The sequence below is a fragment of the Chionomys nivalis genome, chromosome 9 (genome assembly GCF_950005125.1).
Source record: "Chionomys nivalis chromosome 9, mChiNiv1.1, whole genome shotgun sequence".
NCBI lineage: Eukaryota > Metazoa > Chordata > Mammalia > Rodentia > Cricetidae > Chionomys > Chionomys nivalis.
The window spans coordinates 82,819,755-82,846,098 of NC_080094.1; the positions used below are offsets into that span (position 1 = coordinate 82,819,755).

The window sequence follows — 26,344 nt, forward strand, 5'->3', positions numbered from 1 at the left end:
TAATTAAAAATTAAATTCAATATAGAAAAATCTAAAAAGGAAAAGACTCAAAGAAGTAATCATTTTCTTTTTTTTCTTTTCTTTTTTTTTCCTGCTTTTTCGAGACAGGGTTTCTCTGTGGTTTTGGAGGCTGTCCTGGAACTAGCTCTTGTAGACCAGGATGGTCTCGAACTCACAGAGATCTGCCTGCCTCTGCCTCCCAAGTGCTGGGATTAAAGGCGTGCGCCACCACCGCCCGGCAAGATTTTACATTTTTATGTGTAATAGTGCTTTGCCTACATGTAACTCTACGCACCATGTGTGTGTTCCCAGAAGACCAAATCAGATCTTCTTGAACGAGAGTAGTTACAGACAGTTGTTAGCCACAGTGTATGTAGGTGTTGGTATTTGAAGCAAGGTCCTCCTGAAGAGTGGCCAATGCTCTCAACTGCTAAGCCATCTCTGCAGCACCTGTCTCTATTTTTAAATATGTGTGTGCACATACGCCATTGTCAGGTATGTGTGCATGAGTGCAAATGCCCACAGAAGCCACAGAGGTCATCTGATCCCCTGGACTGGGCTATTTAGGTGCTTATGAGCTGCTCAGTGTGGGTACTGAGAGCAGAATTTAGGGCCTCTGCCAGAGTAGTATGTGCTCTTAACCATCTCTCCATCCCCTGAAAAAGATTTGTTGTTGTTATTTTGTTTTCTGACAGGGTCTCGTTATGTAACCAGGGTTGTCCTTTAACTCACACAGATCTATCTGTCTCTGCCTCCCAAGTGCTAGGATTAAAGGCATCACCACAGTTCAGCTTTAATCATATGTACTCACTCATAAGTTGCTTTTAGACATAAAGAAAAGAAAACCAGGGGAGGGATATGGGAGGCAGTGGCGGGGAAGAGACAGAAATCTTTAATAAATAAATAAATTAACAAAAAAAAAAGAAAAAAAAAGAATATGATCAAAATTATACATGTATAAAACTCTCAAAGAATTAATAAAAAAAAGAAAAGAAAAGAAAAGAAAACCAGCCTACAAATGACAACCCCAGAGAACCTAGACAAGAGTGAGGACCCTAAGAAAGACATACATGGATTTAATCTACATGGGAAGTAGAAAAAGACAAGATCTCCTGAGTAAACTGGGAACATGGGGACCATGGGAGAGAGTAGAAGGAGAGGGGAGAGGGAGGGGAGCAGAGAAAAATGTATAGCTCAATAAAATCAATTAAAAAAAAAAGAAAAAAGATTGCTTTAAAACAGCAACTTGCCCTACTGTCCTATAACACATTTGATAACCTCTAGGCCTTGAGTTGAGCTTTTAAAGTTTTATCGTGTGTGTGTGTGCGCAATATATATATAAAATCTGTGACTGTTTTGGAGGTAAGTACCAAAGTAGAGTTGAATATGATACTGAGAAAAACAAAGCCTAAAATATTTACTACAAATCCTTTAAAGGAAAGGCTTGCCTGCTTCTGTTCCAAAATATTTGCTTAAATAAAATTCCTTGAAAGACAGCCTGGCAAGGTAATTCTAGCTACTCTTTGGTTATTATAGGAAGATCAAAAGTTAAGAGACCAGTCTGGGTAACACAGCAAGATGGGAGGAGCCATGGCTCTCTGGGTAGGACTGGGAGGTGGGTCATAATGCTGTCCGTGGGAATGGGAGGGAGCATGACTGGAGCTTGCTGACTCGGGTTGACTGCTAGCACCTCACCGGAAAGATTACATGTCAACAGGTGCACAATTCAAGCTGTAAAATTCCTAACATTTTGTATCAATGTTCTCTCTAATGAATATTATGAATATTTTCAAGAGGCTCTCTGTTTCATATGTACGTTTTGATGACTAGGAAGACAAAACAGTACAAGAAAACTCTGGAGGGGGATGAGATCAAGGAGTATGCAACAGATTATCAACAAGGAAAAAAGAACCTTTAGGTGGATCTGGCGGCACATACCTATAAAAGCAGGAAGTGGAAGCAGGAGACTACCTGCTTAGTATGAGTTGGAAGCCAGCTTGGACTACAGGAGACCCCATTTCAAAAACAAAAGAATAAACCAACAACCAGTTTTCATTTTAGATTCCAGGATTTGGGGAGCAGAAAGTCTAGGTGATAGTCTAGTAGGAGTACATAAGCCAGTAAGAACACCTCTTTACTAAACAATTTTACCCTAAGGATCCTTGTTATCATATTACAGAGAAAACCAATATCCTAAAGCAACAAACATGCCTAGACTTTCTCCAACCAGTGCAAATATCAGGTGTCAGAACCGTGCAGCCTCTGCAGATAGATCACATTAGCAGCTAAGGTGCCACTGGAGCCCCAAGTCTTAAGGGATAATTCCCTTGCTTTATCTGTGTGACATCTACTGTTTAAATTCAGGAGCCAAAAGCAAACCAACAGTCTCTTTATGCCTAGGAAACCAAATTTAAGTGTCACAGCTTGGCATAAAATGTTTTTGCAGTGAAATTTCTCTTTTCTTTTAGATAGTCTATTCAGAAGCTTTCACACTTTTTTTTAATTTTTTAAATATTTATTTATTTATTATGTATACAATGTTCTGTCTGTGTGTATGCCTGGAGGCCAGAAGAGGGCACCAGACCTCATTACAGATGGTTGTGAGCCACCATGTGGTTGCCGGGAATTGAACTCAGGACCTTTGGAAGAGCAGGCAATGCTCTTAACCACTGAGCCATCTCTCCAGCCCCCGCTTTCACACTTTTGATATCAAAGCTTCTTCAAAACCATGGGGCTACTAAACTTTTATTTATCTGGGATCTACTGATACTAAACCTAATTTGAAATTACAAATGGGAAGAGCACATACCCTTGAATAGTATCAGCTATATAATATCATCATACGTCACTTGGTCTAGGAAATTCCACCTCACAAGCGCTGTGAAAGAATCAAGTGGAAAGACAAAGAACATCTCAACATTCAAAAGAACCACTAGACTTCTGGGGTTCACTATCAAACTTTGAGAACCCCTGCCCTAGATAAACTATATACACCCTTGTTATTCTTCTATGGTGGCTATTTATTCTCTCTAGAACATTCTTCTCCCTTGAGGCTGCCCATAAAAATCCTTCAAAACTCCACCAATACTGTGGTACCCCTCAAGACACCGAGATCTTCTGAGGCTGGCAATGGCAGTACACACTTTTCATTCCAGCATTAGGGAGAGAGAAGTGGAGACAGGAAGATTTCTGTGAATTCGAGACCAGCCTGGTCTACACCGTAAGCTCCATAGACAGACTGTCTTTAAAACAAACAAACAAACAAACAAAAAGCCCCCTGTAGTTATTGATGAGTATGTCTGTGCCTGCTTTTAGATTTACAAGCTACATAAAAGCTAGTACTAGTTCCAAATCATCTTTTAATCTCCATCAAAATTCACATCCTAATCAACATATAATAGGAGACAAATATCCAAGCCCATGAATCAGTAGGCAGTCTAACTAGACTGGGAGGAATAAGAAAGGAAGCATATCTGATTGTTCTTTACTGACCCCAAGATGTGAGACATTGAAAACGCACACTAAAAAATTCCTGTGGCGCCCAGACATGGGGAACTGAATGTACAGAAAGCTTGAGAAAGCTTGGGAAAGAATAGAGTAAAGCATGTTTTCTTGGTAGCAGCAATTTCTTGGGTCTGCTCTTTGCTAGAAGCAAGCAAGTGCTCTCATCTAAGAGAGGCTTACTGACTCAGCTTCAGCTGTGAAACCTTGCAGCTCATTTAAGAGGTCCTGCCACGAAATACTTAAAACGGTGTTGGTGAAAAGCTGAAGGCATGCTTTTCGGTTTTCAGCCGTAGCAGGAAAAAAGTTGTGCTGTTTTAAAATGCCGGCTCTCTGGGCCATCCTGCCAGGGCAAACTCTGACTGTTTGAGGCAGGAGGTCAGCTACAGAGAGAGCGTTTGAGTGTTGTAGCTTGTTTGCTGGCAAGGACCTTGAAACGCCAAGGAGTTGTGGTGATAAACATGGCTACAGCCGGTACCTCAGCCATGAGGCTGGAAAGCTAACCAGCCGTCAAAGCCACGGCTTTCATCCTACTGATATTGCTTGGTAAATTAAAGACTCATGTGGTCAGAAAAAGAGAGATATACAGTAAAGAGAGATTCAAAGACAAAGAAAACTTTAAATGATTTACAGTGTGTTTAAAAATATATACAGGCTGAAAATTAAAGTTCTTAAAAGTAAAATAAGGAAGAGAGTAGTTGGGTGTGGTAGTACACACCTTTAATCCCAACACTTAGGAGACAGAGGGAGATTGACCTCTGTGACTTCAAGGTATGGTAGCACACACCTTTAATCCCAATGCCTGGGAGGCAGAGACAGGCGGATCTCTGAGAGTTCAAGGACAGCCTGGTCTACAGAGTTATTCCAGGACAAATATATACAGAGAATATAAAATAAAAGTAAAAATAAACAAAATAGAGTTAAAATAAAGCTGCACAAAGATGGAAAATACACAGAGAATCTTGATACTGTATGCTATTATGCTCTCTTTGAATTGTTTTAATGCTGAGGAAGGAGCAACAGATGCTAAAAGATATTTGTTTATAAATGCTGCTGAATTAATCCAAGATAGATATTTTCAAAATACCTTGACTTCAGAATTTGGATCTAAGGATATGATACTTTGGAAAAGAGTTTCTTCTTTTGTTTTCACAGAGGATGAGACACTGTGGATTGCTTCTTCGATCCCAATATGGTATGATAGACCACGCCCTCCTGAAGGGTTGCTGTGAACACCCTCAAAAAATTGCGTCGTTCAACTGCCAACTGAGATGAACCTAGCAGACAGGTTAAACCATAAAAGACCCGAATAACAGCGCCCCCATTCAGCAGGAAGCAGTTTGGAGAGAAATAACTACGTCCATATTCCCAAATATTGTTTGTAAATGTTCTTTTACATTTAAAGGGGGCTATGATATAGGTATGAATAATTTGTATTGATATGGATTTTGCTTTAGTGATTTAGATTTAAGGTCAATTTTGTTATATGTATATGTATTTCTGATATTGATTAAGGTATTGTGATTGTGTAGTTCATGTAAAAATGTAATGTATATAGGTTGTTAATGGATAATCATTAATAATAGTCAAGTTTGTAGTCATGTTAGTTAGATTTTCTAGATGTGCATGGATATATTTCAGATAGGCATTCATCATATCTTTCAAAGGCTAGAGAATATGGTATTTTAAATGTTTTAATAACTTAGGGTTTTTCATGACAATGAGACACGTCTGCTCCTGGCAGCACCAATCTACTTTAAGAGGAAGATGGGCATCGAAGAGGATCCTTATGGAGTTTGATAGCCATTTGGGCAAGAAACTGCTCTTGCCTGGACTGTTGCATAAACTGGACACAAAGACCCCGCAGAGAGAGGACTGCTGAACTTGCCTAAAGGTGAGATGATGTTTTGGAGTTCCTGATTCATGAAAGAATCTGCGAGACATCCTGCAGGACACAGCAGATAGTGACTGAACTGCCTTTGAAATTTCCTGCTTCATGGAAATGTCTTTGGATACTATGGACCTGTAGGCCGAAGATGGATGCCCCAACGGTAGAGAGGAACTTTGGGTGACTGTCCAGGCAGCAAGATGTCTCTGTGATTTCTAGAGTTTTGTAAGTTGCTTATTTCTTGTTTGCTTAGGTAATATTGTATCTTTCTGGAGTCTTTGATGGAGTTGAAGAATAGTTATAGTTTTCCTTTGTTATAAAAGATAAAATAGATGTAAATATTGTAACTGTAATTCTTACTTGATAACTGTTTTGTTATATGTAATTTTGCTATGTTAAAGTTAAAGCCTTTTTTTGTTTAAACAGAAAAAGGGGAAGTGATGTGGGAGTGTCATATCAATCTGTTGATTTCATTGGTTAAGTAATAAAGAAACTGCTTGGCCCTCATAGGTTAAAACATAGGTGGGTGGAGTAAACAGAACAGAATGCTGGGAGGAAGAGGAAGTGAGCTCAGACTCGACAGCTCTGCTCTCTGGAGCAGACGCCACGCTCCCCTCTCCCCAGCAGACGCAATAAAGCTCCGACCCAGGATGGACGTAGGCTAGAATCTTCCCGGTAAGCACACATTGGGGTGTTACACACATGAATAGAAATGGGCCAAGTAGTGTTTAAAAGAATACAATTTGTGTGTTTTTATTTCGGGGCATAAGCTAGCTAGGCGACCATGAGCTGGGGCGGCAGGAACACAGCCCACAGCTCCTACTACATTCCTGAAAGAAGGAGGCTTTCATCCTTTTGGTCACTTAAACCACTCAGGTTAAAGTGCTGACATAGTTGTCCTAATAAATAAGCCTGATCCCTCAGAGACTCATTAAATCAAAGAGTTCAGAGGTTGGCTTCTTGCCTAGGAAATGACCACTGATGTTCCTAGACTATATGTTTCCAAGAGAACTCATAAGGAAAGAGGGCAATGTTTGGAGGGGGTAAAAGGGCAGCAGGTCAAAGAAAATCGGATGTAATGTTGCTTGCTTCATTTCTTAATCTTGCTCTGCAGTTTCCAGATCTCTGTCTCAGTGCAAGCCCAGGATGGGAGATGACAAGTCCTTATTCTTTGTAAAAAATAATTGTGTGTTCTAAAATGACACCTCTATTATGATTTCCAAGTTGACACCTCTGTTTTAAAGCAGAGGCATCAAAGCCTCCCTATTTCCTACACCAGCAATTATCATTTCAGCTATCCAATGATAGGTATTCATCTCATCACTGTAGGCCCATATTTCTAAGGGTGCCCTCAGATTGCATGGTGCAGTTGCCTGACAGACAATTCCTGTCCCTGTTGTGAGGTGGAGCAAACAAAGCAGGCTCACAATTAAAAGGTAATGGGAGGCAAGCAGACATCCTAGAGAAAGCGCTCATAATGTCTATGGTTCGGATCAGCTTTATTTTACTGTGGACAAGCATAAACCATCCAGGAGGCTCAGAACAATGCCTTTCACCAGAAAAGCACAAAAACTCTTGACCAAACATTAGTGTATTCTCCAGTATTTCTGAGCAGTGAGCAAAAGATAGTGAAACATCAGAGTACAAAGTATTTTAGCACCAAAAGCGAAGAGAATGGAAACCAAATTTGTACCTGTGGTAGTTTGAATGTGCTTGGCCCCATAAGATCATAGGAGTGGCACTATTAGGAGATGTAGCATTGTTGGGGGAGGCTGGAAGGCCTTTAACCAGGGCCACACCTTCTGATAGAAACGTGTCACTGTGGGGAAGATTTTGAGGTCTTTTTTTCAAGCTTCACTCAGTGTGACAGTCAGTCCTGTGGCCTCTGAGTCAAGATGTGGCACTCTCAGCTCCAGCACCACATCTGCCTGCATGCCGCCACGCTCCCCACAACTGACCATAATGGACTGAACCTCGGAAACTGTAAGCTTACATGCAAATCCCACAAGCTGTCACTGGAATGTACCTTAATTACGAGGCAACATATACATGAAGGGAGGGGTCAGTTATCCTAACTTATTTCCCTAAAATCATGAAGTGATTAACAGAATTCCAATTCTGATAACTGGGTTAACTGATTTCCTGGTTAACAGCCAGGACTGGAGAGGTAGCTCAACAGTGAAGAACACTTCAAGCTCTTCCAGAGGACCTAGGTTTCATTCCCAGCACCCACATGGTAGCTTATCACCACCCGCAACTTTAGTTCCAAGTGATCCATATCCATGCCCTCTTCTGGCCTCTATGAGCACCAGGCATGCTCAAGGTGCACAGACAGACATACATGCAGGCAAAACACCCATATACATAAAATACAATGATAAAACTTTTTTTTAAAGTAACAGGCTCTGACTTAACATTCACATACTAAAAACACTTTAACAGGAACAAAAACCTTAGGGCCCAAACCAAAAAGGCAAGGAGAGAAAGCCAATGGAACCTTACAGGAAAATGTAGAAAAAGGAAGCAGAGTGAGTTGGGCTTTACTAACTGTCACAGAGGCAGCGTCCCCAGCTCAGATCTTCATGCAAGGAGTTTCTGAGTCTATAGAAATAGACAAGAGGGCAAAGGCTTCAGCTGTGTCTCAGCAGTCTCTGGTTAGTCCATGAGCTCACACAGAGTTGGGAGTACAATCACTTTATTATATCTGAGGTTAGTTCTGACTGCCTGCTTCTCTTGGGGACATGTGACTTTACTCACTTGCCTCTGGGGATGTACACTCGCCCTTCCACCCTGCTCTTGATTAGCAACTATCTTGAGTCTTTCTGGACTCAGCATCGGAGAATCCACTGGAATGACTTCTCTACAATCCCCTCTGTCTAGACAACATAGAATTGTCATAAGTGACACCTAAAGCACAATCAGCAGAGAAACTGCAATTTCCACCCTCCTCCTCCGTTCCCCGAAAGAACTGCACATTAACGTCCTCCAGCATGTCAATCATACTACCCTGATCAAGATTAACTCTATGGAACCTGGAAGCCATTTCATTTCTATCTTGCTGAAAAATTTGTAGCCCCCACTATAATTAGAACATGTAAATTGCTTTCTTTTTAACTAGCGCTAATGGCTATAATTGAAGTGATCTGAATGTCTACTGAATGGATACCTGCATAAAAAAATCCTTATAAATACCACTTTATCCAGCTGCATTTTAAATTAAGAAAATCACAAACAAAAGAAAAAAGATAAAAAAGGGAGGAGGAGCAATGAAAGGCATGATTCAAGACCACCAGAACCAGGGCTTTTGCAACAAGGATCCTTTGAAGCCACTGCCAGTTCCTTTCAAGATGCCTCATTAAAACAGCAGACAGATCAACAGACAACAAATCATGAAATACTTTATCAGTGTTTTCTGGAGGAGGGTTTCCCCAGGGGCAACTTGACGATTTCTGGAGACATTTTGGTAGTTGCAACTGGTTTGAGGGAGTGTTACTTATGTAACAACAGGAATACTACTAAACACCCTTCAAGGCATGAGACAGCCTCCCACAGTGAAGGATTATCTAACCCAATGGCAGGAGTGCCCTTGCTGCTAAACCTCCCTGATGTCATTTAATGGTCTGAGTCTAAGCAACAGAAACTCTATATAACAAAAATGACGCAATCTGGTATCTGACTTTCAGAATCATGCAGATTGCATCTTAAGATGCATTTTATATCACCATCTCTTATGCTATGTGACCTTGAGTTTATTCTGTTTCCACATTTAATTTTTTTTTTTTTTTGATGAACTAAGAACACACGTAAAGCTGAGAATGTAGCTTAGAGATAGGGTGTAGTTGAACTAGCATGAATGGGGACCTGGGTTTAATTTCTAAACATAAAGACAAAAACAAATAATTTTAAGAAAACAGTCACTATGTAGTCCAAAATTCACATTTTTTTCCCTTTAATTACAACTACTATATGCCAGGAATATAAAACACACTGCCCATTTAAACCATCATGTCTAAAACGTGTTTTGTCAGAAAGGTATTTTAAAGATAATTACTATAAAAGCTTAAACATAGGTATAAGAACCCTGAGAACCACATATACCACATTCAAATAAAACCTTGTAAGAGCAGTCTATCCAACAGTCTGCAAACAACCTGGGCCTCAGTCTAAAGTGCAAACTGCTGGGTGAAGACTTGAGATGCACACAGCAGTCTGCAGAACAAATCCAAGAAAGCCATGTGTGAGAAAGCCCTCCTTGTGACATGATCTCCCTGATTTTGTATAGCCAGGTTATTTGAGCTATAAACTTTCTTCCTGTTCTGGTGGTAAGTGTACTGTTTTCTGATAAACTGGCTTTCCTTTTGCTGCTATTCATTCACTATCCAAATCCTTGTTCTGAGACAGTGAACGAGGAACCCATTCAAAGGTGCCAATCAAATCCCCAAAGCTGCTAATAATACTCCAAATAATTAAGATTCAATGCAATCCTATCAAAATCACAACTGCATATTCTTTCTTTTAGAAACAGAAAAGTCTTAAAATTCTATGGAATCTCAGAGTATGCTAAATTGTCAAAATAATATTGAGAAAGAACAAAGCTAGAGTCTCACATTTCCTGATTTTAAAACATATTGCAAAGCTACCATAATCAAGGCAGTACAGAACTTACGTAAAAACACATATAGACCAATAGAAGAGAATGGAGATAACAAAAATGAATGATGAGGTGTAAAAGGTAAAATGGCCCTAACAAGGGTGCTAGAAAAACTGTACATCCAAATGCAAATGAGCCTTAAATCATCTACACAAGTAACTCAAAATGTGTTAGACTAAATGTAACAACCGAAACTATTAAATTCTGTTTTTTTTTTTTTTTTTTTTTTTTTTTTTTTTTTTTGGTTTTTCGAGACAGGGTTTCTCTGTGGCTTTGGAGCCTGTCCTGGAACTAGCTTTGTAGACCAGGCTGGTCTCGAACTCACAGAGATCCGCCTGCCTCTGCCTCCCGAGTGCTGGGATTAAAGGCGTGCGCCACCATCGCCCGGCTCTGAAACTATTAAATTCTTAAAAGAAAAATTTCATGACACTGAAGAGGTGATAATTTGTTATATACAACATCAAAAGCAAAAGTAACAAAAGCAAAAATATACAAATGGTATTGTTATCAGAATCAAATCCAAAGCCTGTGCCCCAACATCCCCACCTTGGGAAGAAAAGGTTCAGTGATCCTCACCCTAGTCCACTCAAACTGTCACGACCCCTTTGGGGGCAGAAGTCTAATGACCCTTTCATAGAGGTCACCTAACACCTTCAGAAACCACAGATATTTACATTACAATTCATAACACTGCAAAATTACAGTTACAAAGTAGCAAAGAAAATAATTTCATGATTGAGGGTCACCAAGCATGAGGAACTTGAAGAGTCGTAGCATTAGGAAGGGTGACAACTACCGCCCTAGTCTATATTTGGGATCCTGACAACCCTACAGAAAGAGCTATAAGGCAACTGAAGACGGCAGGGAGGAGAAGTGATCTTCCTCAGGAAAAGCACACCAATTGGTTGTCCAGTGCCAAATGATCAGCCCTGAAAACACACTTCCAACAATTATTGAAAAGAGCCTATGAATTTAAAAGAGTGGGAAGGGCATATGAGAAGGCTCAGAAGGAGGAAAGAAAGAGAGAAATGTAACAATATTACAGTCTCAAAAAAATGTGGCAAATTCATATAACAGATTTTAAAAATTAAGAAAAGTTAAACAGGAAGTGGTTAGAGAGACAGTTCAATTCTTGCCACATAAGCATAGGGACCTGAGTTTGAGCCACTAAAGTCCTTAAAAAAAGAAGGCTGTATATGACAGCGTGCATCTTTAACCCCTGAACTAGAATGGTCAAGGCAAGAAGAGCCCTAGGGTTCAATGGCTGCCCAGTCTAGCTGAATCAACCAGGTTCAGTTGAGAGACTCGACTTCAAAAAATAAAGAGGAGAACAACCAACACCTGAAATCAACTTCTGGCTTCCATAAACATGGACATACACACAAAAATAGAAATTAAGAACATTTTCTACACATGGTACAACACAACTCAGATAAACCCTGAGGATACAATGTTAAGTGAAATAAGTCAAGCACAAAAGACAATTACTACACTTACAAAAATTATATCAAAAACTAGAGCAAGGCGGTGGTGGCGTATGCCTTTAATCCCAGCATTCAGGAGGCAGAGGCAGGTAGATATCAGTGAGTTCGAGGTCAGCTTGGTCTACAAAGCGAGTTACAGGACAGGCAGGACTATTACACAGAGAAACCCTGTCTCAACAAACGAAACAAAGAAATACATGCTTAGGCTAAGGAAAGAGAATTAGGAGATCTAGGCCAGTTTAGGCTACAAAGTAAGACCCTGTCTTAAAAACAGACATCTTGGAGTGGGGGGTGATTCAGTGATAGAGTACTTACCTAGCATATATGACTCCTTCCCTAGGTTCAACTTCCACCACTGAAAAACAATGTGTGTGCGTGTACAGTCTAGTGAGACTCATAAAACACAATGAGAATGCTAGTGCCACAGAGTCACTGAATAGAGAATTTCAATCATGAAAGATGAAACACTTCAAGATTATTGTACAAGTCAGGCCTGGTGGTTCAGGCTTGTGATATGAGCTATTCAGGAGGGTAAAGGAAGACCACAAGTTCAAGGACAGTCTGGGAAACTTCAAGAGACAATATGTGACCCCATGGTACTCTTGCCCCACCTATCAAAATAAATACATGTAACTTTAAAATTTTAATAGCCAGGCAGTGGTGACTTACACTTACTCCCAGAACTCAGAAGACAGGGGCAGACTTCTAAGTTCCAGGACAGCCAAAGCTACACAGTGAAACCCCCAAACCAAAATAAATAAATAAGAGTTGTTTTTAAAAAATTTAATAGCTGGGTGATAGTGACTCACGCCTTTAATCCCAGCACTTGGGAGACAAAGGGAGGCAGATCTCCGAGTTTGAGGTCTGTCTGGTCTACAAAGTTCAAGGACAGCAGGGCTATATGGAGAAAAACAATCATTTTAATGAAAAGTAAGAGCTGAAAGATGACTCAATGGTTAGATAAGGCATTGGCTGCTTATCCAGAAGACTCAGGTTCAATTCCAAGCACCTACATGGTAGCTAACAACTATCTATAACTCCAGTTTCAGGTGATTCTAGCTTCCTCAGTCAAAACATGCATATATGTACAGACATATATGGAGGCAAAACACCCATACACATAAAATAAAAATAAATATTTTTAAAGTAAAACAAGGATTAGGGATATAGTATAAAGAGTTCAGAGCATATATGCAAAGCATTGGTTTCAATCTCCAGTACCATCTCAATCAATCAAAGACATACTATACAGCAATGTGCATATAGTTAATATTGTACCATATACTTGAAAATTTGTTCCGTGTAATCTATGTCACATATGGGTGGGCTGTCTATCTACTATCAGAACAAAGAAAAGATGATAACAAGCAACCTTACCAGGCAAAGTGAGTAAAAAAAGACAGCAGAGAAGGCAAGTGCAGAGACCTATGTGAACGTGTAGAGAAGAAAAATGGAAGAGGAGGAAAGATTCATGCTCACACCTTCTGATGCAGCAAAGCAAAAGGGCATAACGTCAACAAGCTCAACTATCAACAACAAGGCCATCATTTCAGCCTTGGAGTCTTTTATTAATACAATTTTCCACTTTTTCTCTCACTTGATTTTAATTTCCTGGCAAGTAACAGTCAAATCATGTGCCTGTGCCCTGTCCAGGGTGACACATTTCATGCCGTTCGCTCATGCCGTTCGCTCATGCAGTCCAGAAGAAGGCAGCTCTCATTCTATGTAACTTCACAAAATGGAGAGCTGCTCACTCAAGTGAGTCCCATCTAGCAAATCAGCTTGGAACCCCCCCCCCCTTCCTTCCCCTCTGGAAACAGGAGGAATTTGTTAATTGTTGCTATTAAAAAATCAGGCAGCTTCTTAGGTGAGAGGGTTGTCAGCATGTCAACTCACAGCCAGCAGGGAAGCCTCTGTGGCTCAATTAGGTAGAAAAGATCTGGTAGGGGCGAGAGTACTGAAATCCAGTCCCTTTGGCAGAACACAGAAAAATGCCACTGAGCCGGGCGGTGGTGGTGCACGCCTTTAATCCCAACACTTGGGAGGCAGAGGCAGGTGAATCTCTGTGAGTTCGAGACCAGCCTGGTCTACGAGAGCTAGTTCCAGGACAGGCTCCAAAGCCACAGAGAAACCCTGTCTCGAAAAACCAAAAAAAAAAAAAGAAAAAGAAAAAGAAAAAAAAAAGAAAAATGCCACTGTACTCTTAATCTTTAAAACGATGCAACAATCTCCACATAAACTTGACAAGTAGGAATCATGAAGTCAGCCTACTGTGGATTAAGGCAAGAAAAAAAAGCTCATGCCAAACCAGGTATAGTAGTTCCCATTAATCCAGCATTGGGAAGCACAGGCAAGAAAATCAAAGTCATCATCAGCTACACAGGAGTTTGAGGCTAGCCTGGGTTTCATAAAACCAACTCAAAAAATGGAAAGAGGGAGAAAAGAAAAAGTCTTATGTTTTTTTCCAGCATCTCTGTAATCCCAAATTTAGGGAGGAAGGAAGGGGCAGCAGTATGGAAACTTCAAGGCCAGGGCAGGTATGCCTGCAATACCAGCACTGGCGAGACAGAGGGTATAGGATCACCAAGAGTTTGAGGCCCTCCCAGTCTATACAGGGAGTTCAAAGACAGCCTTGATTCTAAAACAGGACTCTGACTCAAAAAAACAAAGAAAGAATTTATGTTTTGGTTTGAGGTATAACTGTTCAACTCCTGCTGATTATTAAGTGGGAATGGATATTAGTATTACTATATTTTATGCTTTTCCCCCCAACAAAATGCAGAAATCTAGATTTATGTGGGAAATTGAAAATTTTGGAAACATCCCAATGGCCAAACCTACCTTGAGGATTATATGTCATCTCCAGATTAATTTAACAGACCCACACTGAAGCACTGAACAGATCCTATGAATCTATTCACAAAAACATCATCAGCAAAAGGGCTAGAGAGATCGCTCAATGGTTAGGGCATTACTGCTCTTAGAATGCAGTTCTCTCCCACCATCTACAGCAGGAGGCTCACAACCAAGGATAACTTCTGTTTCAGAGGACTTGACACCTCTGAACTCCATAGGTAGGTGGGAGCACACGCACGCGCGCACACACACACACACACACACGTAAAATGTTTTTTTAAAGAATCAAAAATAAGATGCACTGGAACATACTCACTCGCCAACACACACACACACACACACACACACACACACACACACACGCAAGAGAAATCCAAGAGGAGAAACTATTGCATAGCTCTACTGGGCTAAAACCTGCTACAATAAGCAAAATATATTATGCAAAGAGAATCCCTTACCCCTGGTGCTAAAGTCTTGAAACCCACTCCAATGTATCCTTTAGAATATTTCTCTGAATAGATAGTAGAGAGGAGGACCAAAAGGAGGAGGAATGAATATATGGGAAGTTTCTCTCAGTGTATTTTCAGCACACATACAGATTTCACCAGTCTCCTGACACACCATCCCGAGCTGATAAAGATTACATGCACAAAACGCATGACCTGCTTGCTCTATACCATTCATCCTCAGAGAAGGAAGAGGGATAATTTAGCCCTACCAGGTTCTAATCTGGCCGATAATTAGGGAAGGGTTGCCTGTCAGGCCCACTACCTAGAAGACATGGAGGCTCATTCCTTACCAAGTTGCCTCAAAGACACAAAATTCCCAAAACAGATTTAGTGAGGCTGGATGAGTGCTTCAAGGTGGATAATATAAGAAACAAGAAATTTACAATCACTTACACCTGCTCTTTTTCATCTATGCCTGAAAGCCAGAAGAGGGCGACAGATCTCATGGTTGTGAGCCACCATGTCTCACAGGAGGTACTGGGGATATAGTTCAGTGGGTAGAAGTATTGGAAAGCTGAAGCAGAATCTTTTAGTCTGGGAGACACAAACACCCTGTTATAACACACACACACACACACCACATGCATTAAAAAAAAAAACCTCAAACGAAAGGTAGAAATCTACTACCTATAAAACCCAAAATATTTATCTTGTCAATGTTTATCTTGTCCTTTACAAAAAGCTTGCCTACCCCTAATGTAAAAGAAGGGGGAAAAAAATCACACTTAGAATTCAGACTGATTGGGAGGTAGAGATAGAGTTTAACAGTAGAGCACCTGCTTTGCAAACAGGACCCTGGAAACAGCTGCTAGCATTTGTCCCAAAAAGTAAGCTGTTCATACTGGCATGAATCTGTAAAGCTTAAACCTGAGAAAGTAAGTCAGGAGGACAAACAGGCTAGGCTTTTTTTTTTTAAATAAATAAATAAGTAAATAAATAAAACGCTGAACAAACAAAAAGGAGATGAACAAAAAGGTGAAAAAGAGTAACATCAAACTATACCTCTCTTCTACCTATTGTTACACTAACTAATCTGGCTGACACCTCAGATATCTAAATCCACTGTCTTAGAATTAGCTAACAGCTGTCTGGATGTCCCAGTTATTTCTTAAGAAACAGAGACCATGTGGTTTGAAAGTCAGATGTTAGGCTTTTCTCATACGAACATGTAAATAAGGAAAGTATATAACATAGAATTTAAGACCAATTAAGTCTTTCTCAACTTAAGTTCCTGAAATTCCAATGATGGAGGGACTGAAGAGATGGCTCAGCAGTTAAGAGCATTGCGTGCTCTTCCAAAGGACCAGAGTTTGATTCCCAGGAACCACATGGTAGCTCACAACCATCTGTAATGAGGTCTGATGTCCTCTTCTAGCAGGCATATATGCAAACAGAATATTGTATCTATAATAAACAAATAAATATAAAAAAAATCCAATGATGGAAAAATTTACTACTATGAAACTTCAGACTGTGAGGCAAAAAGAATTAGGAGTACTTATCTTTGAAATTAAGTTCAATAAAATAACAGAAAATAAGGAGTATTTTATGCCATCTTAAATTAGTAATAATGAACACACTATAATTTTCATTTGCCATTAACAGTCATACTTATTGACCCTGGCAATTCCACTTTTCTAGAATTCATCTTCTGGAAACATATGCATGAATATACAAAAATGTTCCAGCAGGCACAATACAGAAACAAACACCACCCAGATCAGATCACCAGGGGACAACTAACTGTGGCTAGAACACTGAGCCACTGTTAACCATATGGAATGTGAAAACATGCCCACGACAGTATGAGAGATAAGTAAATTGAAGAACAGACCAGGCATGATCTCACTTCACAAATCAAGGGAAGAACTGCTCTCGTGTGCACAGAGGACGACTGGAGTTACACACAAATTGTTCACAGTGGTTATCTTTTAGCACTGGCTTCTTTCTATAATTGCACATTTTTGAAATGTTTCATTTTTTAACAAATAAATCTATATTAATTATTTAAGCAACAGAACCTAGGCATTTCCATTTATGAAGCTTTGTTCTGTATAAATTTTTCAGGTTCTCCCTTCTGCATAATTCTAATAACACATCTTCTGATTTAAAGACTGTGGGGAGCACTGTTGAGGATGATTGACTCTCTCATTTATCCACTCAGCAGCCCTTCCTACACACAATCAAAACCTTCTTCTGTCCCCTTTTCTGTTTTTCTTCTCCTCACTCCAGTACTGGGACTGAAGTCGAGGTTTCGCACATGCTGAGCAAGTGCACTAGCACAGTGCTATACCCTGGCCCTTAAGTCTTTCTATTCTGACAGTTGGTGGCTCTTGTCTACTGACTTTCACAAACCTTAAAACACAAAATAATCTATGGATGTGTGAGCTAGCATAATTTAAGTTACTTCACTCTTTGGTCTATTTTCCACCAGCAGCCAAATAATCTTTTAAACAAAATCTTTAGGACTATGATAAAGCATTTGCTTAACATGTGGGAAGCCTTATGTTCAATCCCCAGTACCAACCAAAAATAACAATAATAATAATGTCAGATCTTTGATATACATATACAATCATTCCAATCTGGTGGCGTATTATCAGACAAACAGGTAAAATTCTTTAAAAGGCTTAGAGCCTATATAATATCCCTGTCACATCTCCAATATCATCTCCTACAGAACAGGGAAGAGATCTTAGGTTTGCTGAATTTTTTCATTTCCTTGTGATGCTCTTGCTACCAATGTTAGCAGTTTGTTCCTCTATTTCTCTGATGAACTGCTCCAATTTTACCTATCAAACTTCCTCTAATTATCCTATTTTTAAACTGCAACCCCCCACACCCTACATATTTTTATGTCCACCTCGTTTCTCCATAGAACTGGTCACCATCTAGCATTCTAGGTACTTTAGTTTATTGTCTTTCTCTCATTAGAATGAGAAGTTTTTGCTGATACTTAAAGAGTCCTGGTAAATAGCAGTGTCTAATAAGGGTCTGTTAACTGAATAAATGACCCTCAGCATACCCGACTCATCCACTAGCTAATATATGCATGACGGAATACTTCGCACGTGTGTCTATCCTGGGTTATAAGAGTCAGAGTTACTCAGGGGAGGCAGCCTTGTCAGAAATTCTTCAGTTCTGTCCTCTAGGCCCTGGATTTAGCTTCCCTTTGTATCTCACAAACTATGCTGCTTATTGTACCATAGATTTTGTTCCTCTTCTATTTCCTAAGACCTGGCTCTCATTTCCCCCAGAATGAACAAGTCATCATTTGTCCATCCCCAAGATCAAAGTCTCTTGGTTGACCATTGTTTATTCTTTGTCCTGAATTGTCAAGCTTCAGAGTAATAATTCAAAAGTTTATTGTACCTTAAGTAACAAAGACCACAATTTTACCAGTTGTTTATAGAGGTAACCAGTCAACCTCTGCATTCTTATTGAGCAAAAATATTATATAAGAGTTCTGCATTCTAATAACAAAATAATAACAACCAAAACCTAGAATCATCTCGAAATTTAAAAAGCAGTCTGGTGGACGGGCAAAGTGGCTCAGGCAGTAGGTTCCTCTACCAAAGCTGATGACTTAAGTTCAATCCCTGGGACCCATAAAGCAGAGGGTAGACCTGACTCCTACAACTCATCCCCCGAGTTCTGAGCACCCGGTGACATATGCATGCCTTCCCAAAATAAATAAATTTGTTTTTTTAAAAAAATAAGATTGGGCATAGGCACAATCCAGTACTACACTGCATACAGGAAGAGATCCTCAGTTCTTTCTATAACACTACAAAAAGTAAGACAAAACAGATTCATTATAACGATGCTCAGAACCTCTTTCTGCTAAAAAATAAAATAAAATAAAGTACACACTTTTCAAAACAATCTACATCTGAGAAAATTCAGTATCTTCCACAAAACCTAAAAGAAAAATATGAATAGGAAACAGAACCTTTACACATTTAATTCTGAACTTCATCAAATATTGATACCACAAATACAACCCCACAATAGGTTGCTCCAAGCATTGGGTTCTGGCCATACTTAACATCATCTGTCTGTTCTGAGAGTTTCATGTAGTCCAAGCTAGTCATCAAAGGATGCTCCTATCTCTATCGACCAAGGGTTGGAATTACAGGTATGTACCACCACACCTGGTTTATTCAGTGCTGGGAATACAATTCAGGACTTCATGCATGTTAGGCAAGCATTCTACCAACTAACCTGTTTCAATCTTAATACAGAAAAAATTTCCAGCATTGACCAGCAGAGATAAAGTATCACTGAGATGCTAAACACCAGGATCAAAGAATGCAGTCATCAGTGGGCAACCAATGTGAAGGGCATCTGGTCAGATGCCAGAGACTTCTTACAGGCTTCAGCACAATCAGCTGATAATCAGGAACCCAGCACCACAGAGAAACAGAAGAACAAATTCAGGCCCCTGGGAGCATTCTAGAAAGTGTACCTTTACTGTAAGTAATGCCACTTCATTTATTCAGCACGTATTTACTGCACCAATGACTCACTCTGAGATGGAAAGACATGAGCTGCACATGCTGGTGCACATCTTTAATAAGAGCGCTCTGAGAGATAGCGGAAGGCGGATCATGAATTCAGGGACAGCTTTCAGCTATTTGGAGACCAGAGTGGAACACATAACACTATGTCTCGAAAATTATAATGAGGGGCTGGAGAGATGGCTCAGAGGTTAAGAGCACTGACTGCTCTTCCAGAGGTCCTGGGTTCAATTCTCAGCACCCACACGGTTGCTCCCAACTGTCAGCAGCTCCAGTTCTAAGGGACCTGATACTTGCAAGCAAAACACCAATGCACATAAAATAAAACAAAATAAATAAATTTTTAAAAATGATGATGATAGCAGGGCAGTAGGGACACATGCCTTTAAACCCAGCACTCAGGAGGCAAAGGCAGGTAGATTATCTGTGAGTTCAAAGTCAGAGTGGTCTAAAGAGTGAGTTCCAAGCGAGCCAAAACTACACAGAGAAACCCTGTCTCAAAAAAACAAAATGAAAAAGAAAAAAAAAGTGGTGTCAATTAAATTAATATATTATGGCTCTTTTAATCTTTTTTTTTTTTTACCAAAAAGGGAAAACAAGATTAATATTTCACACCAAAATAAGGAATGCAAGTTGGGTACCATGGTACAGGTATGTAATAGAACTCCTACCCTAGGGAGGCCAACGAGTAGAACAACATGGGTTACAGTGAGATTAAGGTCAGCCTAAACAAATTAGCAAGAATTACTAAAAACAACGCACGTTCTAAATAAGCCTAATGACCCAAGTTCAATCCTTGGAACCCATGTAAAATGCAGAAGAGGAGATATCTGACTGCAAATTTGTCTTCTGACCCCCCAAGGCTCACTATAGCACCTGCCCCTTCCCAGAAAGCATGCATGCATGTACACACAATTAATAACATAAAACCATTTTAATTAAAATGAATTAACAAAAAGGCTGGAGATGAAGCTCCGTGGTTGAGTGCTTGCCTAGTACACTCAAGGCTGTTGGTTTAATATCACTCATATAAAAAGTTACACAATTTTAATTCAACTTATTCAATTCAACCAATATTTACAATGTTACTACTGAGAACCAGGTAGTATTCAAGAGATAGCAGAGAGTTTTACATAATTACTACTTTTAGTGGGCTCATGACAGAGTGGTAATCAAACCCAAACCTAAACGATGTGCCTCTAATTCTAGCACTGGAAGGCAAAGAGAGGAAGCTCCTAGGAGCTTGTCCAGCTAGCCACTCCAGCCAATTAGTGAATTCTGGTTTACTAAGACCCTGTATAAAAAAGGCCAAAGCTAGATCTAGTGACACAGGCCTTTAATCTCAGCACTCACGAGACAGAGGCAAGTGGATGGATCTCGGTGAGTTTGAGCCCAGCCTGTCTACATAGTGTTTGTTCTACGCCAAGCCAAACTGAATAGGGAGACCTTACCTCAAAAAAACATAAATATGGTGGAGAGTCATAGAAAAATTCACATGATGCTGACCTCTAGCAGTTGCATGCACACAGACAGACAGACAGACAGATAAGCACGCACACATGAAAAAGAAAAAGGTAAAGATAATTTCCTGTCATCAGTGGAATAAAGAAATATCTAGTAGCCAAGCAGCAAACAGGAAGAAGTGATTATCTGAGTCCTCAGGGAAGGTTTCTGGAAAGGAAGTTGCAGGAGAGGTATGTAAGTGGTGAAGCCTGTGTACTATGGCATACACGTGGTGGAGGTAGTGAATAACTTCAGGGTTCTTCCCTTCCACTGTGCCTTCTGAGGATTGAACTCAGGCAATCAGTTTTGCATGGCTTTTACTATTCTTAGCTTTGTACTATGTCCTGAATAACAGGTTGAGCATATTCTCCATCTAAAGAAGTTGTCTGTCTGTTACAATCTGAAAGTGAAACGCTTTCAATGGGCCCTTGCATGTGAATAGTTGGTTCCTAGCTAGTGACACTATTTGAGACCATCTAGACAGAGGGCCTATAATCCAGGTGACCTTACGAGTTCCAGCACTGCTCAAGTTCTGGTCCAAGTTTTCTGCTTCCTGATGGGCACCATGAAACAATCAGCTGCTGCATACCTAATACTACCATACTGTGTAGCCTGCTGCTATGTCTTCCGCCACAATGAGGGACTGTGTTCTCCAAACTATGAGCCAAAATAAAGTATTTCTCCTTTAAATTGTTTCTGTCAGTCATTTGGCAACAGTGTCAAGACCAGTTAGTCAATGCACAAGAAAAGAAAAAGTTGGACCCCTTTCTAAATAAGGCAAAAGTTGTATTTGCCTAATTTCTAGGGTGCTTTCACCCTCTTATAGACCTGTAACTAGTTCACATATTCATTTATTTTCCTTCAGATATGGTGTTTTGCTTGAACACCCCTGGGAAAACCCCATGTAACTAACAAACTGAGTAGCTCACAGAACTTCAAGGGGCTGAAGTTTGGAGTTTCAGCCTGTAAACTCCAAAGCAACCTCTTACAAAATCTAAGAAACTTGAAAATCCATTGAGGGCATCTAACTCTAACCTTTGATGTTTTGGACTAAATTTTAACGCTTTGGTCATCACCACACTTCTTGGTCTCTATTCATCATCAGAGAAAAGGAAAGATCAAAAGCATCAGTTCTCAGAACACAGCCTTTTGTTTTTTAAGACAGGGTCTTAAATAAAGTGCAAGAGCTGGGGATGCAGCTCAGGCGTAGTGTCTACCCGTCATTCATTAAAGTCCTGGGTCTGAACCCAGCATCATGTAAAATGGGATTGGTGGCACACACCTGTAATATAAGCACTTAAGAGAGGTAGATACAGGAAGATCAGAAACTCAAGATCATTCTCCCAATGATCTATCAAGAATTCTAGGTCAGCCTGGGCTATGCGAGATCCTGTCTCTAAACAAACAAGTGAAGGAAAGGCGTCCCGAAGAGCTCAGCTCGCACCTCTACTCTCAGTACCTCTTTGCTTAGTATGTAGGAGGCCCCAGGAAGAATCCCTAGCATTGAAGGAAAGGAGAAGAATGGGAGAGGCTGAACTAAAAACTCTGGTTCCTTCTAGTTTCAAAATACCATTTCAAGCAATCATGGTGACATATGCCTTTAATCCCAGCACTCAGGAGGTAGAGACATAGGGATCTCTGTGAGTTCCAGACCGGCCTGGTCTACTTAGCAAGTTCCAAGCCAGTCAAACAGTCAGAGTTAAATAGTAAGACCCTGTCTCAAAAAAAAAAAAAAAGAAAGAAAGAAAGAAAGGCATTTCAAAGATCAAAAAATCTTCAAAATGATCTTCTCCTAGACCAAAAAGGATGTTTCTGATAGTGAAACAAAAGGCTTGCTACTCAAGATGTTAGGTGGAATCAAACAACACAAACAGCTTGTCCTCTGCCCACAAGAAAAGGAGACACCCTATGAGCTGATTACTACCACTCAGCAGCACAGAGCTCTACTGGAATACAGATGTGCTTAGTAATACATCTGCACACACAGCAATTATCCCTGTAACGTGAAAAGAGCAAAACGTATCTCCACAGCCCATTTCTTACTAGGAAGCAAAAAACAAAATCCTCTACCTTCAAGTGCAACCTTTTATGAAGTCCATGCACTTACCAACAATAGTCACCTATAAAAATGGTAGACTCTTTGTTGTAAGAGTCTACCTCCCGCACAGACCCTGAGAACACCCTTTTCTTGCCCAACAGTGACATCTGCTGGAAACCAGGAGCATGAGCTGGCTCAGCAGGCAGGCACTAAGTCATCTTTAGAAGGTAGTTTAAGTGAGGGTTTAGTTAGCACCTGTTTGTAATTTACACCAGAGTGCAGCCATTCAATTTGTAAGTAATGGCTTTACTTTGACAATATACATTTAAAATATCTCACAATATGCCTCATTTCTAAGCCAGTTGTCATTCCTTAGAGTATAATATATGCTAGCTCATGTAAAATGATTCCCTAAGTAGTATCAATACCACATTAAATGAGAATTATGCATTATTTGTATATCTTAAAAGAAAAAACAGTTTATCTCAAGGTGAGAAGACTATACACAATGTACAAGCGTGTATATACAGGTCTCAGTGCCGGGGACAGAGCTTCCTTCATGCATACTATATGCAGCTTCTCTATTACTTAACTGTACTCTCAGCCCTACAACACATTTTTTAAAAAGTTTAATGTCATTTAAGTAACAGCACAAACTACTTTTTATCACTAAGAGAAAAGAAAATATATTAAAACAAGAGTTTCTGAGACTTTAAAATCCTACTCAAAAAATGATTAGCCAACAACCAACAAGATAACTCAATGGGTAAAGTCTGATGACCTGAGTTTGATTCCCTGGGTCCCACGAGATAGAAGTTATCCTCTGCCTCTGACATCCACATGGGAACATATATATGAATACACTACACATATAAATTTAAAAATGGGCCAGGCAGTGGCAGTGCATGCCTTTAATACCAGTACTCAGGAGGCAGAAGCAAGCAAATCTCTAAGTTCAAAACCAGTCTGGTCTGCAGAGTGAGTTCCAGGACAGTCAGAACTACACAGAGAAACTCTGTATGGGGGGGGGGGGGGGGGGAGAGAAAGAAAGAAAAGACAAGAAAGAAAAATCAATACCAAAAAGGGGGGGAGCCCAGGAGAAGGGGAGATGTCTCAGCAGTTAAGTAAGCACTTGAGATTCAATTCCTAACACCATCAAGTTGCAGGGGATCTAATTCTAATATTCTCTTCTGGTGTCCTCATACTTACATATGTATTCTCAGCCACTGAGCCATCTCCTAAGGTCTCATGCTAAGAGACCTTCAACAGGAAATTCTGGGGGTTGGAGAGATGGCTCAGAGGTTAAGAGCACTGACTGTTCTTCCAGAGGTCCTAAGTTCAATTCCCATCAATCACATGATGGCTCATAGCCATCTATGAGACCTGGTGTCCTCTTCTGGCCTGCAGGCATACATGAAGGCAGAACATTACATCAATAATAAATAAATAAATGTTTAGAAAAAAGTTACAAAAAATACAATTCCACAAGAGAAGTGGAATATAGATGCTTGAAAAGTAAAACAAAATAAAAACAAACAAACAAAAAAAGAAATTCTGACTTCTCTAAGGGACTCGCTTTTCTTTCTTTCTTTTCTTTTTTTTTTTTTTTTTTGGTTTTTCGAGGCAAGGTTTCTCTATAGCTTTGGAGCCTGTCCTGGAACTAGCTCTTGTAGACCAGGCTGGCCTCAAACTCACAGAAATCCACCTGCCTCAGCCTCCCGAATGCTGGGATTAGAGGCATGCACCACCACCGCCTGGCTGAGACTCACTTTTCTTAACTGCAAAGTAAGAAATTTAAACCGGGCAGTGGTGGTACATGCCTTTAATCTCAGCATTTGGGAAGCTGATATCTGTAAATTCAAGGCCAGTCTAGTCTACAGAGTGAGTTCCAGGATAGGCTTCAAAGCTACAGAGAAACCCTGTCTCAAAAAAATAACAGATACCTGCCTTGCACAGAACTGTTGTAGAAATCATAACTTACGTCTCTCAGCATTCCCCACCCTCTGCTTCCAACTACCTCAAAGCAAGAATATGGTGGTACCTTACATAGTAGGCCCTCCTTAGCTGGTATCTTTAATGCTCTGCATACAGTAGGGATTCATTTTAAGCCATTTGGGAATTATTCAGTAGAATACCACATCTTGTTAAAGCAAGATGAACCAACACTGACCAAAGGCTCAGTTCTTCTAATGTCAGTAGCTGAAGACAGTCCTTTCTTGACAGCTTTTAATAAATTCTGAGTGCCAACAACATGTCAGGCATTGTGCTGGCTGACTTTTTGCCGCTCAAGAAGAGTCCCAGGCTCCTGATGTGGACCCTTAAGCAAAGGTAAATATTCCAAGCTAGGAATCCAGACACGTTCCCCAAAAGGCTGGTCTCACTCAGGCACAGAAACAACCTTGTTATTTTGTCTACTTCTGGCGTCCAGCCAGACTCCCTGTTCCCACCATTCTGCATGCATCACATAATATATTTTCTCCTTGAGGATGTGCCGTTACCCTAAAAGAAAATGGTCTCTCCTTCTCCAAGTCTTACTAATTTTTCATTATTGGACACTATATAACCTTTGTTTTGATAATGGTTTCGTTCTGTTAAAATTAAACAAGTCGTTTCTGTTTTTCTGCTTAGACTCTATTCAGTATCAGTAGCACGCAAAGAAGCACCAGACTGGAGACAGTGAGAAGGCTAAGTAGGTTAAAGGTGCTTGCCACCTCCCTGATGACCCTAGGACCTACATGGTATAAAAAGACAAGCCTATTACACCAAAAGCTGCCCTCTGTCCTCTACATATGTGCCATGGCACAATACCATCCCTACATACACAATAAATAAGGATGTAATTTTTAGAGTTGTGACAGATTTCATGTAAATATGCCTTGCCTCCACAGTACTACTGTATACTTCAATGGGCACAATGCCTAGCACAGTGCTGGAAAAATTGTAACCATTCCACTAATGTCATTGACTAAATGACTGACTAAAGCATCCTCCAAAATAACAAGTACACAATGTGCACAATCCATATTCCTACCCTTCTTAGCTTATACTATAGAAATTTCAGTTGCTGCAGCAGAAGATATAATGTAGAGCAATAAGTAGTTTGGCTCCATATTCTGGGAGTTGGCAATTATGCTAGATTTGCCCTTTACATAATTACAGAAAAAAGTCCCTAATAAATCAAAATAGGTGTGCATACAGCCATTCGTGGAAGATAAGGTGGGTGGTTTAGTACTCCTACTCTGTTTAAGAGAGCTGACTGGGATGCCAATCCATGTATAGAGAGGTCTTCCTTCCATGAACTCTTATTTCCCCGACCCTGATGTAAATGGCCATCTGGAATGCCCATTCAAAGAATTTGGAGGTAGAAGTTCAATCACTATCAAAACCACACCAA

General features: G+C 40.1%; 1 protein-coding gene across 9 annotated transcripts in view; it reads right to left on the minus strand.

The window, feature by feature from the left end:
- Ambra1 (autophagy and beclin 1 regulator 1) overlaps window positions 1-26,344 on the minus strand; it is a 199,627-nt gene that overhangs the window by 121,556 nt on the left and 51,727 nt on the right. The window lies entirely within an intron of this gene.